Here is an 18347-nt window from a genome sequence, read left to right on the forward strand (position 1 = left end):
GGCTTCTACTACCATTCACACCTACTCATACTCGTCCCAATTATTGTCACGTAGTTTTCCAATTCACCATACAATAAAATCACATAAGAACTTAACACACCAGATAACAAAATGAAGGTTTTATATTATTCTTTGAAACGATGACATAGGTGTTCAGGTTCAACCTATACTATGCCTCTAATAGGATACACCACGTGGTACTATCTACACGAATACTTCATAACTCGATCTTTGGATGTCAAGCCTTCACTCCTGAATCCTTGCATTGTCATCTGCTTCGTCAAGGATCATTTGAAATGTATCGCTTTTGGCTTTGGCGGCACATTTGGCTTTATAGCCCCCTCTCTCGTTGGGCAGTCTTGCTTAAAGTGCCCTTCCTCGTTACATCCGTAACACACCCTTTTGTTGAATGTACACTCGTTGACATAATGCCCATGCTTCCCACACTTGAAACAAGTCACCTCCTCACCGTATTTTCCAGTGTGTTTCTTTTTGCACTTTTCGCACCATCTTTCTTCACTTCCTCCTCCTCTAAACTTCCTTATATTGGAATTTCTCTTCTCATCGGGCCTTGCCGATCCTTCGAATTTCCTCTTTTCGCCAACCTCAACCTTGTTGGCAGCTCTTCCCTTAATCATATCCTCCACAGATTTGGCAGCCCAGATAGCTGCTTCCAGAGTAGGTGCCTGACGCACTGGCACCGCGTAATCCCATGGAAGTCCTTTTGTATACTTGTCGATTTTCGTCAGCTCATCCGGAACAAGACGCAAAGCGAACTCCATCTTCTCTATGAAGTTGTTGGTGTATTCATCAATAAACATGCTTCCTTTCTTCAAGTTAAGGAATTGGTTTTCTAGCTCGAGCAGATTTTAGGTTGAGTAGTACTTACGTTAGAACTACACCAAAAACTATGCCCACGTCAGTTGCAGGGGCTCATTGGGGCTTAGAGTCTTCCCCAGAGTGTTCCACCAATGAACCGCGCCTCCTCTGAACTGGCGTACCGCAAACATGGTTTGTAGTTTTCCTCTGCAACCACACGTCATGAAAGCTAACTCCATCTTTGAGATCCAATCCATGACCCTGATCGGATCTTCCTTTCCAGTGAAAGTCGATGGCTTGCAAGTCAAAAAATCCTTGTACTTGCATCCATTCCTCTCGACTCCGTCATCCTGGTTGTTTTGTCGAACTATTGGTGGGTTGGCTTGACCAACGGTCCCACTGTAGTTCCCTCCTTCTGACCGCCCATCGTCCAGTTCAGGCTGTTCAACTGGCATTGTAGGTTCGTCCCTATTTTCATGCAACATCTGCCTCATTTCTTCCCTTTGTTCAGCTAACATAGCCCGCATCATGGCTTGTACTCCAGCCATGGTGATTGGCTCAAGTGCAACTTCTACTACGACTGGTATTTGCTGTATCACTGGGGGTTGATCTTGGTTCCCATTTGCATTCACGTTTCCACTACGGGTCCTTGCCATCTTGATCTATGCACCGAATAAGGTGAATCTAGATCTTTATTTAGGATTGACATTTAAACCATCCTTATCACTCTGAAACGTTTATATGCTAGTTCTAATATCGTGGTTAAACGCTTAGAATCCTAAACACATAAGGTTTCCAGATCCGGTCGGCAATAGACCATAGATCCAAACAAATAACAACATATCAGGCACAAGCATTTAGCACATAAAAGCATTTTAGGCACAATTTCTAAAATAATCTAGTGATCACACCTCACAATCATCGCTTAGCATTCTAAGTTTAAGTCTAGAAATAAATCCATATTCCTAGTTCGCTTAAACTAATGCTCTAATACCAACCGTGGCATCCCCATTTTCACGGCCAAAAAAAAGACCGATTTGGTTTATGCTTTATAAAAATCAGAATACCTCTTTTAATAAAAATGTTGCGTAATTTGTTCCCAATAAAACATGATAAATACATTATCAAAGCATTTCCGAAGAAAAGTATTTTTATTCATTTTAAAACATTTGGGATGTCATCATCAATACAGAAACATAAGCATAAATAGAGTTTACATTCATTATCACTAGTGATTTATATCTCCTTAATCTCTCAGTGTAATGTGACTTCATATCAACACCTGTGATATAAATAAACTGAGTGGGTCAGGTTGGGAAACCTGGTGAGTACATTGGGTTTTCAACCTACAATAATGTAATTATTATGTTTAATCATCAAACAATTAACCTAATTACCCATCCCCATTATCTTCTTTACTCTTAAGGATCTACCCTAAGAATCAGCTATTTATCATTCATTCATTCCTAAGGATTATCATAAGGAATAGGTACGAAGTCCACTGTTTTCAATGACACAACTGTCAAACACAGCTGCTTGTTCTATCACTTAGGCGCAGCTGCCAGAATTGAGACATTCTCTATGAGGCGCAGCTGCCGGTATTGTCCTTCAGGCACATTTGCTAAGGTTATTTTGTTTATTGACAGTATCATTTTCGAGAGTCCACTCGCAATACATGCCAATGGGTTCTTAAAGTACACCGGTGAACACATCGTTCACAACACCTACAGGTTGCGAGCCTGCTAGTGTTCCGCTGGACTGTCTAGAATAGTCTGTGGTTGTCATCCATACTCTGCTTGATGACGGGGCCAACATTTAGGAACAAGGCTTCTCACATCGTCCACCTCTCACCCTTACCTCATGGTCTATATCACCTTTCAACTCATCATCCAACTCATATTTCATCTACCCATGTTTTACCCAACATATTATGTAGATATAAATACATATACAGTTTAAATCATATAAAACTTGTATAAAACCGTTCATCCAGCATAGATAGCAAGTATACAGATAATATGCACACATAGCACGTAGTTTATGTAAAATACTTTATATCTACGTGTAAGATGAAAGGGACCATGCACTCACCTGTTATGGTGGTGATTCCGAACTTAGACAACGCTTCATTACTCTTGAAACAATTTACTTCGTCAAAACAACGGGTTTTAAAGAAAATCGGGCTTTGCTCGGAGTAGTGTTTCCGAACCGAAAGACCCTTTTTCTCGGGACTCCGGGAGCCTCGGGGCTTCCTTCGGGTGCTAGGGAGGTTCCCTAGGGTTTAGGGGGTTAAAACCATTAGAGAGAGAAAGTAGTTTAGAGAGAGAAGGAGAATGGCGTGAAAAACTCGGAACTCTCGGCCCCCTTTTATAGCCTGCGAGGCCTCGGATTACGTTGAGCGTAATCCTTGGCTACGCTGGGCGTAGTCTTCGAATAAGGCTGCCAGGTGGATCCAGCTGTCTCGCACTTCGGACTCGGATGGATAAGAACCGAGGTACGTTGGGTGTACTGATATGTGTGTTTTTATATATATTTATTTGAAACATATCTTAATATTTTAGCCTTTATTATTATTATTTAGAACTAAAATATACTTAATATGCTTTGAAATATTTAATGACAGTTAAAATGGGAGATGGAATGCAAAAGAAAGAAATGGAGCTGAAAAGATGCAAAAAGGATATTATTGGCAGATTGACCCCTCTTCAGTGTTTTGGGTATATCTGGTTACTCACAAGTCTAATTGATGAGATTCAAAATGTTCTGAAAACTAGACGAAATTTCCTACGACTTACGTGAGAGGGACTTTTGGCTAATTCGACACTTATCTTATCCAAAATTGGCCTTGAAGATGAAGCATAAAAGCTGGACAGAAATTCCCTCCAAGTTACTTATTCCACAAGCACCACTTTCCTTGTCTTTATTTGCTTAATCCCTAAGCCACATTAGTTTCCTTATTCCAATCCAACTCTAATATTCCATATAATTCCATCTCCATCAACTATAAATACCCCATATCATTCCACCAGTTTCATAATCTATGATATTCCACTTCGACTTATGCAACAAGAAAACTTCATAGTTGCCGTTTTGAGGGTCTAGGAGGCGGCCGGAAGGCCGTTAAGCTAACGGGAGCGGAGACCGGAAGGATTGGAGAGCGGATACATGTCGGTAATCATATGGGTTGTTAACGTGACCATGTTTAGCATTCCATTGTGTTACTATTCTGTATTTAGTTTCTGATTTAGGTGTAAAAACCTTTTACTTTGCGTTTATGATTGAATAAAACTTTGATTATTAGACTAATTCCTATATTAAATTGTTTGTTTGTGTTTAATTTATCTTGCCAAGCTTGTTAAAAGATCCTTATGTATTAATGATGATTATTTGCTGTTAATTGTTAAGTGAATTGAGTTGTGTGAACACCTGCTTGATTGCTTGTCTCTTATGATTTTGATGACCATCGAGATTATAAGTCTAGGAATAACGAATGTGAAACTAGGATTAACTTGAGAATAAGTAAGTTAATGTGTGAGCTTTGTTTGATGACCATCAACAAGAGGTTAAATTGAATTAGTAATTTGATTAACTATATTTACAAGTCTTGCTTGATACGAACTGAACACTAGGAAGCATGTTAGTTTAATCAACTGATCACTGTTTAAATTGACTTGCTTGCTAAAAGATTAGTTATAGTGAACGCGAATCTAATCATTTTAGGAATCGGTGAACATGAATAAATGAATTTTTGTATGCAATTGTCTATGTTTTTAAGGTGTAATTTATCTAAACCAAAGTACCTGAAGAGATGTGCTTTCCTGTTAGTTTATCGAGAGTTGTTAATTGTTAGTTTGAGATTTATTAAACCATTTTCTTTATTATTTTCGTGTGACCTGTAACCTATAATCAAATATATTAAATTAATCCACCGTTCCCTATGATCGACACCCGACTTACCTAAGCTATACTGTAATCTGACTAGGTATACTGCCTATAAGTGCATAGATAGTCTAAGTTTGTTAGGTTATAAATATTAAAATTAGTGGGAACTTTTGTGCACATCAAGTTTTTGGCACCGTTGCCAGGGAACGGCTTTCAATTAATTTAGTTTATTTGATTATTCGTTATTTGTTTTTAGTTAGTTTTTTATTTTATTTTTTTTTTAATTATTTTCGTTGATATCATTTCACTTGTCGGGAAGGTTTTTGTTGCTATGTGCAGGAATTTGTGATCATACACATTGTTTGGTTTTACTTTTTGCATGGGTTTCGGGATTGCAAGCGATCAGGGAATTCTTGACTTGTTTAGTCTACTACTTTGGGTGATTTGTCCAACTCAATCCACGAGGCGTAGTATAGCAAGGCGTATCGATGTGGTTAAGTGGAAGACCGAACTCTTGCTACTCTTGACTAGTTGGGTCGACTCTTGTTCTACTTTTTAGTTAATGGTGCAAAGAAAACAAAGGAAATAGTCTGACAGGTCCCGAAAGTTTTTGTTTTCACAAACCACCTCTTGCATGCAAGGGATTTAATCAACAATTGTAGCTTGATTTCGACGAAGACGAGTGATTGTGATATCCTTTTTAGTTATTTTGTTTTTTTAGTTATTTTAGTGAGTTTTTATTTTTATTTTTAGTTTGTTTAAATTTTGTTTTCCATGTTGATGCTCTTGATGTTTCGGATCTTTGCAAAACTTTTACCCTTCAGATGGTTTCAGAAATTTCACTAATTAAGGTCGAATGTTGATTTGTCACGAGAGAAAAAACCGTGTGAGAGTTTGAAGTTGACACTTGAGAGCCATGACTTTCAATAAGTGTGGGGTGCACGTCGATATTTGGAGGGATTATTATTTCGAAGAGTGGCATTTCTAACTATACATTGATTCCCATGGCATGGATGAGCTATTCCCACACCATGGAGTTTTATTTTGATGCAATGTAGAAGTATCATCCCGGCTGCCATGACATGGTTGACACTTTCCTATGTCGTGGGGGAGTTTTTCATCACGAGAGGAGGCTGCTATTCTACATACCACGACGTGACCACCACTTACTACGTCGTGGCCATGCTATTATTCACGATATGGATTTTTCCTCACTCGACGACACGACGTGGTTGACACTTTCCCACGTCATGGTCACTATATATTGCTTTAGCTTGCAATCGTTTGCACCACATTTCAGAAGTCAATGTTCTTTTATATTTTCCGGCACATTCAGAAGCAGCAGTTCCAGTTTCCAGTCTTCCAGCAATTTTCAGAGCAACTTTTAGCAGCCCCATTCGATCTCGTCACTACTACCCCAGGGGAGTATGTTCCTTTTTCTTCGTTTTTATTATTTTTATGAGCTTAATTAGTTTTATACATACAATGAGGGCATTGTATTAAATAAGTGTGGGGTAGGGGTCGGAAAAGAAAATTAAAAATTACTAGATTAGGAAAATTTAAAAAAATTTATAAACTTGAAATAATAGTTTAATTTAAGAAAATCTAGTGATAATTTAAAATTTTGCTAATATTGTATGGGATGATCCAATGAGAACCCAAATGTTTACTTGAGCCTACACATGTTATAGTGTATTTGTGGCTTCCCATTTCCTAGTAAAAAACCATAAGATATGAAAGGTAATCTGGTAGTTTATATGGCATAATATTTTTTGCAGCCTAAACCTGAAATCTATCCAGGAAAGCTTATTTAGTCATTGCACTTAGACTAATACTCTAACCAATAAGGGTTGAAGTTAAGCGCCCCTGCTTAAGCATGTAGGTTTTGAGTGAAAAAAAGTGGGTTACATGTAAAAAAAAAAAAAAAAAAAAAAAAAAAAAGAGAGAGAGAGAGAGAGAGAGAGAGAGAGAAGAATTCCAAGAGCTCCATTGTGGTATTTTAAAGTTGTAATTTCTAGATTATGTATGCTTGGGTCGTTTTACAAAAATACCTTGAGGTTAAGAAAGATTTCTGAGGATTGATTCGGAGGGTTGCAAAAATGAGTGCCGTATAAACTAAGGGGTGAAGGTTCATAAGGATTGTGAGTATTTAGGAATGAGAAGTTTCTTAGGATTTATAGACACAAATACATGCATTGCGGTCTTGGGATAATGGATGGGTTTGAAATGGATTATTCTATGCGATATTGGTGAAATAATAAAAGTCAGTTTGCTTGGGGGCAAGCAAAGGCTAAGTGTGGGGTATTTTGATATGTGTGTTTTTATATATATTTATGTGAAACATATGTTAATATTTTAGCCTTTATTATTATTATTTAGAACTAAAATATACTTAATATGCTTTGAAATATTTAATTACAGTTAAAATGGGAGATGGAATGCAAAAGAAAGAGAATGGAGCTGAAAAGATGCAAAAAAGATATTGCTGGCAGATTGACCCCTCTTCAGTGTTTCGGGTATATCTGGTTACTCACAAGTCTAATTGACGAGATTCAAAATGTTCTGAAAACTAGACGAAATTTCCTACGACTTATGTGAGAGGGACTTTTGGCTAATTCGATACTTATCTTATCCAAAATCGGCCTTGAAGATGAAGCATAAAAGTTGTACGGAAATTCCCTCCAAGTTACTTATTCCCCAAGCACCACTTTCCTTGTCTTTATTTGCTTAATCCCTAAGCCACATTAGTTTCCTTATTCCAATCCAACTCTAATATTCCATATAATTCCATCTCCATCAACTATAAATACCCCATATCATTCCACCAGTTTCATAATCTATGATATTCCACTTCGACTTGTGCAACAAGAAAACTTCATAGTTGCCGTTTTGAGGGTCTAGGAGGCGGCCGGAAGGCCGTTAAGCTAACGGGAGCGGAGACTGGAAGGATTGGAGAGTGGATACACGTCGGTAATCATATGGGTTGTTAAGGTATTTGCCATTAGGTAAAATTCCACTCTATTAAGAACATCATGTGTACACAAATCTGATTCCTCTCTATTAAGGCATCATGTCGTGATGTATATAGATATCAAGACTAACAAATTTTTATGTATCAAACCCTAATGTCTCTGTCTGGTAAAATTCCAAGAGTGATTAGACTTGTGAAACTCCTCATCCACCTAATAAGACATTCAATACAAAAAATACAGATTAAGAGGCTCATAAACCACTGATATTCTATGGCTCAGCTAACAGAGAATGTAAAAAATGGTCAAAGAACATCATGTGTAGACAAATCTATTTTATCACAAAACAACGGATTTTACAGTGTAATATTAAACAAATGCTTCAGAAAGGGGAATTATACCGGACAAACCAATCGATGGTTCAGAATCCGTAGAAACATGATGTGAGAAGTCGATTTTACTTGCAAATCGAATAGGTTTCATTACAGAAAAAACAAAATACCTCTTAGGCTTAGAAAAAATCCACAAAGGCGCTAGGTATTCCACCTATGTTACATAGCTTGACAATGTTAAATGTAGGATACCTATAACCAAAATGCATAATACAGGTCATCGTCATGAAGAAAACTAAAAATCTCAAAATCCGCCAATACTTACTTGAACAAAAAAGGTTTTAGCTCATCTTCGGAATAATTGGGACCTAAATCTGAAATAAAGAAAGTCCAAAATGCTCCATCATTTTATTTCTGCTGTCCAAAATGCTCCATCATTTTATTTTTGCGTGTGTGAAAGCCCATTCCACCAGTAATTGAAGAAATCATAGCAATGCCAATTTTATCCTCCTTACCGCACCTACATAGAGCTTCGTCAAACAATTCAACCTTTTGATGAAGGAACCATTTTGGTCATCCATATGTGATGTAAAATGAGTTCATTTCCATTAGTTGGTAATAAAAAGTGTATTTTTATTTAATTATACTACAAATCCATAAAGTAGAAAACAAAAAAAAATCAAAAAGTAACAATCATATGCAAAGCCTGTAGACCATGTAATTCTTCAAATTTCAACTGTAACGACCCGTTTCCGGTATGTTAATTCCTTGGTAATTGTTGTAAGTTTTGCAAGAGGAACTCGGCGAGTTCATAGCCTGACTCGCCGAGTAGGGTCGCGGCTGCGAGCACGCGTGAGCTGGGGACTCGGCGAGTCCATATCCTGGACTCGGCGAGTCCATCCGTCTGGGTGAAACCCTAAATCCCCGGGTTGCCCACTATTTAAACCACCTTATAGCCCCATTCTCGCGCTCCCTCACCCTGAGAACACAGTGAGAAAACCCTAATCCTCCCTTGAGAGCTTATAAGTGATTTGGTGCCATTTTGTGAAGGTGTGAAGAAGGAGAAGAAGAAAGAAGCAAGGAAACGAGTTGTAGTGCAAAGATCCAAGGGCAAATCTGAGTTTATTGAGGTATTTTCGGAGTTCCCTTCTTGTTATATGCTTTAAACTTCCATTAGAGCTCTTCTAAGAGCTATTTGATGTTTGTTCCAAGCCTTATGTTTGCATGAATGTCTTAATAAGTCGAAATACCTTTGGATCTGAATGTTGGGGTGTTGTAGAGCCCGGATCTACTGTCTTTTTGGAGTTACTTTGCATATCAATCATAGATCTACCCATTTTATGCATCTTTTAGCCTTATTTCCCTTATTCATGAGGTTGTGCACGTAAAGTTGGAAACTTTACGTGGTAAATCAGCTTATTGGACTCAGATCTATCAATTGTATGTGTTGGATTCAAACAAAATCGAGTAAAAATCAGTTGCATGGCGGCAACTCGGCGAGTCGGGAAGAACGACTCGGCGAGTTGGGTCGCGAGTTCCCGAGTCCTTCATTTTGATCAGTGTCGAGTGAATCCAGGGGGTTAGAGAGTGGACTCAGCGAGTTGAGGGTAAACTCAGTGATGGAGGGACTCGGCGAGTTGTTCATACAACTCGGCGAGTCCAAGGCAATCTTCTTAGGATCATGAACAACTCGTCGAGTTTGTTCATACGGCTCGGCGAGTCGGATGAAGATTGTCTGAGTTCTTGGATCAAGAGGGTACTCGTCGAGTCGACGCCACACTCGGCGAGTAGCAGCGTGTAGAACTGAGAAGTGAGAGTAGGACTCGGCGAGTTGGGTGGCCCAACTCGGCGAGTCAGCCCCAAAAGTAAGTTGACTTTGACCAAGGGTAAAAGAGTCATTTTACCCCAAGTGCAGTGTTTAGTATTTGATTGAGTGTGTTCATGGGCTTGTAGCCGAGGAGATTCAGGAGCAGCAGCCGGTAGCTTTCAGAGACACACACTCAGCCGCCAGTTTACGAGGTGAGTTTCCTTCCAGTAGGGACGGGTCTAAGGCCACAATGCCGGCCCGTCCAGTTAGCAATAGTTTCCGGACTTGATCCGATGCAGAAGTTAGTATGTTTGATGCCTTCGTGGCTCAGACAGGATTTGTGAGCTATGTTTTATGTGTTATGTATTATGTGTTCCGGGCTACGGCCCGATGTAGTATGCAGTATATGTGTTCATGTTAGTTGTTATGATATGCTATGCTATGTTCAGTCCCGGACTTCGGTCCGATGCAGCCAGTTCCGGACTTCGGTCCGATGCAGTTAGTTCCGGACTTTGGTCCGATGCAGGGGACAAGGTCCCAGTCAGTTCCGGACTTCGGTCCAATGCAGTTAGTTCCGGACCTTGGTCCGATGCAGGGGACAAGGTCCCAGTCAGTTCCGGACTTCGGTCCGATGCAGTTTCCGGGCTTCGTCCCGATGCAGTGGGCAAGGCCCGATATGTGTTTATATGCTATTGCTATTGTATGGTATGTGGTATTTGGGGGGGAGCTCACTAAGCTTCGTGCTTACAGTTTCAGTTTTGGTTTCAGGTACTTCCGCAAGCAAAGGGAAGAGCTCGGGATGACGGCATCGCACACACCACCGCCTCAGCTTTAGCCTGGGATTGATTTAGTTGTTTGATTTGATGTAGTATGATACAGTTTTCCGCACAGTATTTTATTATGTTTTGGAATACATCACGCATGTTTTTATTATATGATGCTCCGATTACCGTTTTGGTTATATTTAAAAAAAAAAAACAAAAATTTTTGGGTCGTATTTTTGGGTCGTTTCATCAACCCTCCAAATTAGTAAGAAAACGATAAAGATTGGATTGATTACGAAAAGGTTAATGATTATCTAGTGTTTTTGCTCATCAAATCTTATATTTCGGATACAATGGGCAAATTGTAAAATATGTAGACATATGTGCCCTTGGAATTGAAAAAGTAGAAGCCTATGTTCTTATGTATGAAAAAATTCAGAAAGGAAGAGAAATAAAAAATGATTAAGGTCAAAAAAATTAAACATATATTCATTCCGAGTACAACATGCATGATACTTTTCTTCGGTTTTTGATATTTAGATTGAAAATGACTTGAAAATTCATCACTTTGTCTACAAAAGGCAAAATATACCGGTAAATGTTACCTTATAAGTCAAAATTGAGTTCTATTTGTCCATAAAAGTCACAATTTGCCTTTTGTGTCCATTCCATTAGTAAAAAAAGTAACATATAACATTGAAGTTTGCAGACCATGTACCTTAAGTTAGTTGCTGTCAAGCAACAGAGCGAAATACTACCAAAGATTGAAAATTTATCAAAAATAAATGCAAGTCGGTTAAATAAACCATAAAAAAGAACAAAAAATGATAAACCAGATTGATAAAATGTAACGCCCCGATTCTCAGGTATAGATTTAAATAAAGAATTTCTTTAGTTTTAAGTCCTACTCGACGAGTTAAGGCTGCCCTACTCGTCGAGTAGCAGCAAGGTGGGATCGCGAATTTAGTGATCTACTCGCCGAGTCCACAAAGGGACTCGACGAGTAGGAGCTGGCAGATGAAACCCTAAATTTCAAGGCATTTCATCCTATTTAAAGGATCATTGGCCACCCCTTGGCCTCCCCTTCACTGCCTCTTGTCCCTCTAAAGTTCATATCGTGTGTGTGAGCTCATCTTGTGCATTTTAAGCTTGAATGAGAAATTATTGGAGAGAAAAGAGCTTGGAGACCAAGCATTCAGAAGCAAGGAGCTTGAAGGACCTAAGATCTACTGTGGTTAGCATCTTCTGGAAGGTATAAATCGTTACCCTAACCTCATTCATTCTATTGGGCAACTTCTAGGGTTTTCATAGTGTGTTTGGAAGCTACTCTTCTTTGCAACCTCAGATCTGAAGTTGTAACTTCAGAACTGAGCTCCTTTGGGCTTCTTAGTGCATAAAGTTTCCAGCTTGTGCAAGAATGAGACTCTCCCAAGGTGTAAAACTCCATTGGAAGCATAGATTGGTCATTTAGAGCCTTTATAACCTTGCATGTGCGTAAAGTTTGCAACTTTACGTGATAATCATGCCTTAGAGGCTTGGATCTATAATCTGGAGCCTTGCCATGGCTTAAAAAGCATCTGCATGGATGGAGGTCTGCGAGGACTCGGTGAGTTGGATGAACAACTCGGCGAGCCCGATGAATTTGGCCGTGAACTCGGCGAGTTGGATGAACAACTCGGCGAGCCCGATGAATTTGGCTGTGAACTCGACGAGTCCGTTGAAGTTTGCCTTAAACGCAACGAGTCGTTAGAAAACTTGGCGAGTCGACTAAAGTTCCCCGATTCTTGGACACGTATGAGCTCGGCGAGTTAAAGGAGGACTCAACGAGCCAATCAAGGATTTCACGACTTCTCGAGTTCAGGAAGGACTCGACGAGTCAGTGAACTACACTCGACGAGTCGAGTCAACATGGACTATTGACTTTGATTGTGGGCGTTGACTTTGACCAAGAGTTGACTAGATGACTTCTAAGGGTATTTTGATAATTTGGAAACTTATGAAAAAGGGTTGTATGGAAATTATAGGCAGTGAAGTTCGTGTTGGTGATCCGGGAGTTGAAGCTTTCTAGTTTTCTGACATCAGTTGCGAGGTGAGTTATCCTCACTATACTAAGGGGTCTAAGGCACCAAGGTCGACCCATTGGATTTAATATCTTAGTAGTTATTGATATGTTGAGTTTGAGTTAGTGATGTATGTCAGTTGATATGCTAGTCTGGTAGATTTGTAGGATTACCTGTGATACTGATTGATTATCTGTATGTGCATTTATTTGTTACATGTCGACATGTTATGTGGGATGGGTTGAGGTTGTATTGCTCCGTGCGATAGCCAACAAACCCTAGAGTATTCCAAATATGAGTTGAGGGCCTAGTAGGCATTCCAGACTCATACTGAGGACTCGGGAGCATTCCAAATACGAGCTGAGGGCCCGATACGTAGGCATTCCAGACTTGTACTGAGGGCTTGATGGCATTCCAGATACGAGCTGAGGGCCCGGTAGGCATTCCAGACTCGTACTGAGGGCCCAGGGGGTAGTCCAGCTTGAAAAGCTGTGGACCCAGTGCATGTTGTTCGATTTGATTGATATGATATGTTAATGTTGATATTGCTATGTGGACTGTATGTGTATTGGTATTTTGGGGGTAACTCAGTAAGCTTTCGGGCTTACAGTTTCTATTTCTTGTCTCAGGTACATCAGGGGATCAAGGCAAGACCAAGGCATGATCGTACAGCTCCTCCTATTGTGTTTATGTTTCTGGGAAAACTCTGATAATCAATATTTTGAAAACAAAACTGTAATGTTTTGATGAACTTGATATGTTTTAAAAAGTTAAAATTGGTTTAAAATTTTGGATGTTACATAAAAAAAACCCATACCTTTACCGAAAGTACACAATAGCTTGATTTATACACTTCCATTAAATTCATCTTCCCCAGACCGTGAAAATCGATGATTCTGTTCATCAGAAAACAAAAACATCATCTAAAATTTTTGAGAAAGCTTTTGTTTTCCATGAGAGTTTTATGTATTCCATCACTAAAAAGTTCACAATTTGTAGTAATTTGCATCCAAAACCAAAACAAAACGTATTATAAAGAAATTAAAAGGTTAGAGTTTACCTGAGAAAACCAATTCAAGAAGCCATCGACAATTACAACAACAATCTGCAGCAGAAGCACTGCCAAAAGATCGACAATTAAACATTAGAAGCACGTCGAGTCGGGAAAACCAATCGATCTGAGAAACCAAAGTGTGAACTATGGGGAAGAAACTCAAATCAAAGAAGTGATTTGAAGAAAATCACTGAAGTAGATTTTACCTGAATGAAGGGTTCATCTCCTTCTGCTCATACAAAACCCCATGTATATTCTTAGGTCCTGATTTCAATTTTTTTTATGTATTCGTCTTCCAACCTCACCGCACCTACCTTCGTCGATATTTTTGTGGATGGAAAAATAGAAGATGAAGAAATCGAGTTCATTTGAGTCGGTCGAAGTGAGGATGAAGGCCATCGGTGACCCCAGTCTGAAAATCGGCAGTAGTGTGCTTCATCATCGCTTGAGAGAAGATCGAGAAAAGAATGAAGCAGAAGAAATGAGATGAAGAAAAATCAGAAGAATCGAGAAGATATGGAGGAAGTAAACTAACACTTGGTTAGATTAGATGGGATAAGCGGTACGAGAAGCTTCAAGAAGAAGTCCACAGTTCAAGGTATCCGGAGTTAATAACACGTGTCCAAGCTATCGGCTAATAAAATAACAAAATGTCAAAATATGACCCTAAAGAAAAAAAAACAATTGCAACCCCACCCATTATGCTGCAACTAAAGGGACCAAAATAGATAACTTTGGTCCAAGAATAATGTTACTTTTACGCAGAACTTTAATATATATATATATATATATATATATATATATATATATATATATATATATATATATATATATATACGGTATAGACATATAATATTTTATTGTATTTATTTATAATTATACGGTATAGACAAAGAATGTTTATTCAGGAATATATATTTTTCTTGATAAAATGAATAAATTAATTTTTTATGAATAAAGCATAAATTTGTTTTATGAATAAAGCTTTAATATATGTGATTATAGCGATATGATTGATTTACCAATTTAACCAAGGTTCTAAATAACGTAAGGCGTGACTTAGCGATAATGTTAAGCCTCAAGTTTTTCCAAACCTTGGCGAGCCACGTCGTTTGTAAGGCGTGACTTAAGGCGACAATTTTATATATAATTAATATTTTTATATGTATTTTCAACTATTATTCTATTTTATACACATATATGAGTTAAGACGGCGTTTTGGAAAAACTTGACGTTAGGCACAAGCCTTGGAGCCATGACGCGCCATGACAAGCTTTTTAGAATCTTGAATTTAACTAATGTTTGATGTAAATATGGTACATAAAACAATGTTGTTTTTTAACTTTCCACCAGAAAAGTAATAATGAAAGGGGTAGGATAAATAAATTGAGGGTATGAATAATAGTCCCTTTTTCTTACTCTTTGCACTTGAAGTTTAATCACGTCCCTGACACTGTATTTTCCAATTTGTTACAATTCTGACCACTTGACCGGTCAACCAGGTTACATGATGACGTGGCATGCTGACATGATATGCTGACGTGTCAAATTGAATTTTTCTTCCACAAAAAACACTAAGTTTTTTTTTTTAATTTTCTATTTTGACACTAAATTTAATTTTTTCTTTCAAGTTTGACACTATGTTTTTTTGTTCCAAATCGAACATCATTTATCAAATTTTGTTCAATTTTGACCATTTTCCATTTGAAACCGTATAAATATACTTTTTTATTACATTTTAAACCGTATAAATATATTCTTTTCGTTTAAAAACCACATTTTTATTTAAATAAAAGGTTTTTTTTACATTTAAAGCATAATGTATAAATATGCATTAGCTATATCATGAGAATCAAATAAGATGTAAAATTTCACGGGTTGCAAATTTGACATCCGGATTTTGATCGACTACATGCCTCCAACCCTTCAAACTTATTTTAAAGGTGTGTATTTAATATAAAATACGGTTTTGATATAACTAATACATATTTATATATAAAATTTTGGTTTGAATGTAAAAAAAAAACCTTATATTTATACAAAACTATGGTTTTAATTGAAAATTGTCAACATTAAACAAAATTGGAAAAAATGATGTTCAATTTGGAACAAAAAACATAGTGTCAAAATTGAAAGAAAAAATTAAACTTAGTGTCAAAATCGAAAAAAAATGAAAACTTAGTATTTTTTGTGGAAAAAAAAATTCAATTTTAACATGTCACCATATCATGTCAGCATGTCACGTCAGCATGTAACCTGGTTGACCGGTAAAGTGGTCAGAAATATAACAAATTGGAAAACACAGTGTCAAATTTGATACAAAAAAAAACACAGTGTCAATTAGAATTTTGGTGTAATCTGAGTGTTTTTTGTGTTGTTTACCCAAAAAATAATCATTAATCCGGGAAAGAAAATACGTCGGATATGATGGAGCATCGTACGCTCCCCCTTGATGTGAGCATCTATCCGTAAAAATGAGGATATTATTTTTCAGTTATGGGTAGACATGGTGAATGTATTGCCGAACTGAACAAACACTGTAGAATATGTATGATAAACTCGCTGCTGAAGAATCATAATTGCTAAACCGAAGTAATGCTGAAAACCGAAATGCAAACCCGAACTCCCAAATAATGGTCCAAGACCATATATAAATAGTCCGAAGGGAGTAAAAATGTGAATAACTCGGTAGAAGTGAGACACAAAAATAATAATATCTGAACCAACTGTGTCTTCACTCGTAATCAACAAGAAGAATGAAGTCATGAGCCACAGGGCTAAAATTGGTGTTAAAAAAATTGTTTTAATAAAAAAAATTGTATTAATAAAAATAATTGGTATTAAAAAAATAATGGGTTTAAAAAAATAATGAGTGTTAAATATAATTAATTGGTTTAAAAAAAAATAAAGGAATAAATTGGTTATTTAAAAAAAATAAAAATAAATAAATAAATAAATAAAAACAACTTGAAAATACATGGGTATAAAGAAAATGATATAAAAAAAAAAGAAAGTGGGTTAGAAGGTGGATCCACAATGAAAGTGGATTAGGTGTGTGGATCAATAGAGTGAAATTCCGAATGGATCCATGGGATGGGTATGGTTTGGTCAGAAATGGGTTATGGCCCGAATCTTTTTTTTTTTGGACGGAACTTTTTTGGGTCCAGATTTTTTATTATTATTATTATTTTTTATTAAGGGAGTAAGTAGTGGGAAATATGTTAGAACTTAGAAGTGGAAAATGGATTAAGAAGTGGAAAAGATTAAGAGTGGAATATGAGTTAAGAAGTGGAAAAGGTTAGGAGTGGGATATGGGCTAAGAAATGAAAAAGGTTAGGAGTGAAAAAAAAAAAAGTAAAGGTCCGAAATGGGTTATGGTCCGGATTTTTTTTTGGTCCGGAATGGCTGGTCTCGGAATTAAAGGACAAATGGGCGGGTCATCTCGGAACAGATGGTCAAAAGTGATTGAAGGTGGTTAACTCAAAAATTGTTTTGAATCGGAACAAAATTTGTGTGGATCTGAGGTAGGAGTTGACTCCGGAATTAAAAAAAAAATGGGTTCGCATGCAAAAGGTTTGGTCTCAGAAATAGAAATAAATAAATAAATAAGTGAAAGGGACATTTTTGAGATGCATCGGACTAGGCATCCAAATTCAAATGCACAAAAGGACAAAATGGATTTAAGGACTGATGATTTACGACACTCTCATCTTAATGATACATTTATTTTTGATATCCGGTTTTTGGTTATCAAAAATAGGGAGAGAATATTATGATGTCATCCGGATATGGTTTTTATGATTATTTGAGTTTGGATTTTTTGAAGACTTCTGAAGACAATGATTTATTTAGTGATGCGATGTGACACTGATTTTTGGTCTTCACGGATCAAATTTTTGGTATTACTGATGTTTCCCGGTTCTAGATTATTTATTATTCAAACTCCACCACATGATGATTCTTTTGTGTTCGCATCCGGTTCAGATCTTATGACTTCTCGAGTTTGGATTTGTGATTTTTTGAAGACGAAGATTATTTTGGTGATGTGGCGTGACACTTATTTTTGATATTTCGATCTAATTTTTGGCATTGCTAGACCATGTCTTTGGACTCACATTATTTATTATCTGGACTTCATTTTTTGGATACTTCACATTTTTAGCAGGTTATTCTTTGAAAAATTTTAGGTGTATTATGATTCGAGAACTATGAGATGTTTTTCAGACTTTTTGAAGCCAAAGTGTTTCTTTTATTAGATCTTCTACTTACTCATGGTGCTTATGACTAGTTTGAAGATTTGGATTTTATTTTTCTGCTTCATTGGTGGTGCTTTGAAGCCAAAGGCTTTCATTGTTTAGAGATTCATGGCTAATTTCAGACATCACAAATACTTCAGAGTTTCAGAGACATTTCAACGTTTGGTTCTCATTATATTTCATTTTATTACCACACTTGCTAGTCGGACTACTGTATTATAACCTTTTATCACTTCCTTTGTATCCTTCATCATTTGTAAGCATTTAGGGAGAGAATGTTGGAGCATGGAAATGGTCTACAAATAATGAGTGATAGTTAGGTTATTTATTTACCTTTATTGTATTGTAGGTGTATTTTCTCCCTCCTATATAAAGGGAGAGTTGGTCATTTTCTTAAGTGTACA

The 18347-nt window shown here is 37.2% G+C and overlaps 1 long non-coding RNA gene across 1 annotated transcript; it reads right to left on the bottom strand.

Annotated features, from left to right (window-relative positions):
- Window positions 1–7990: 7990 nt before the first annotated feature.
- On the bottom strand, window positions 7991–8507 carry LOC145051515 (uncharacterized). Its single transcript, XR_013683669.1, has 2 exons — window positions 8328–8507; window positions 7991–8254 (listed from the first exon to the last, which is right to left on the bottom strand). It is a non-coding gene; the product is annotated as an uncharacterized LOC145051515 (long non-coding RNA).
- Between the last annotated feature and the right edge of the window lie 9840 nt (window positions 8508–18347).

This window comes from Lactuca serriola, chromosome 5 (genome assembly GCF_051521515.1).
Source record: "Lactuca serriola cultivar US96UC23 chromosome 5, Lser_US96UC23_V15, whole genome shotgun sequence".
Classification (NCBI taxonomy): domain Eukaryota; kingdom Viridiplantae; phylum Streptophyta; class Magnoliopsida; order Asterales; family Asteraceae; genus Lactuca; species Lactuca serriola.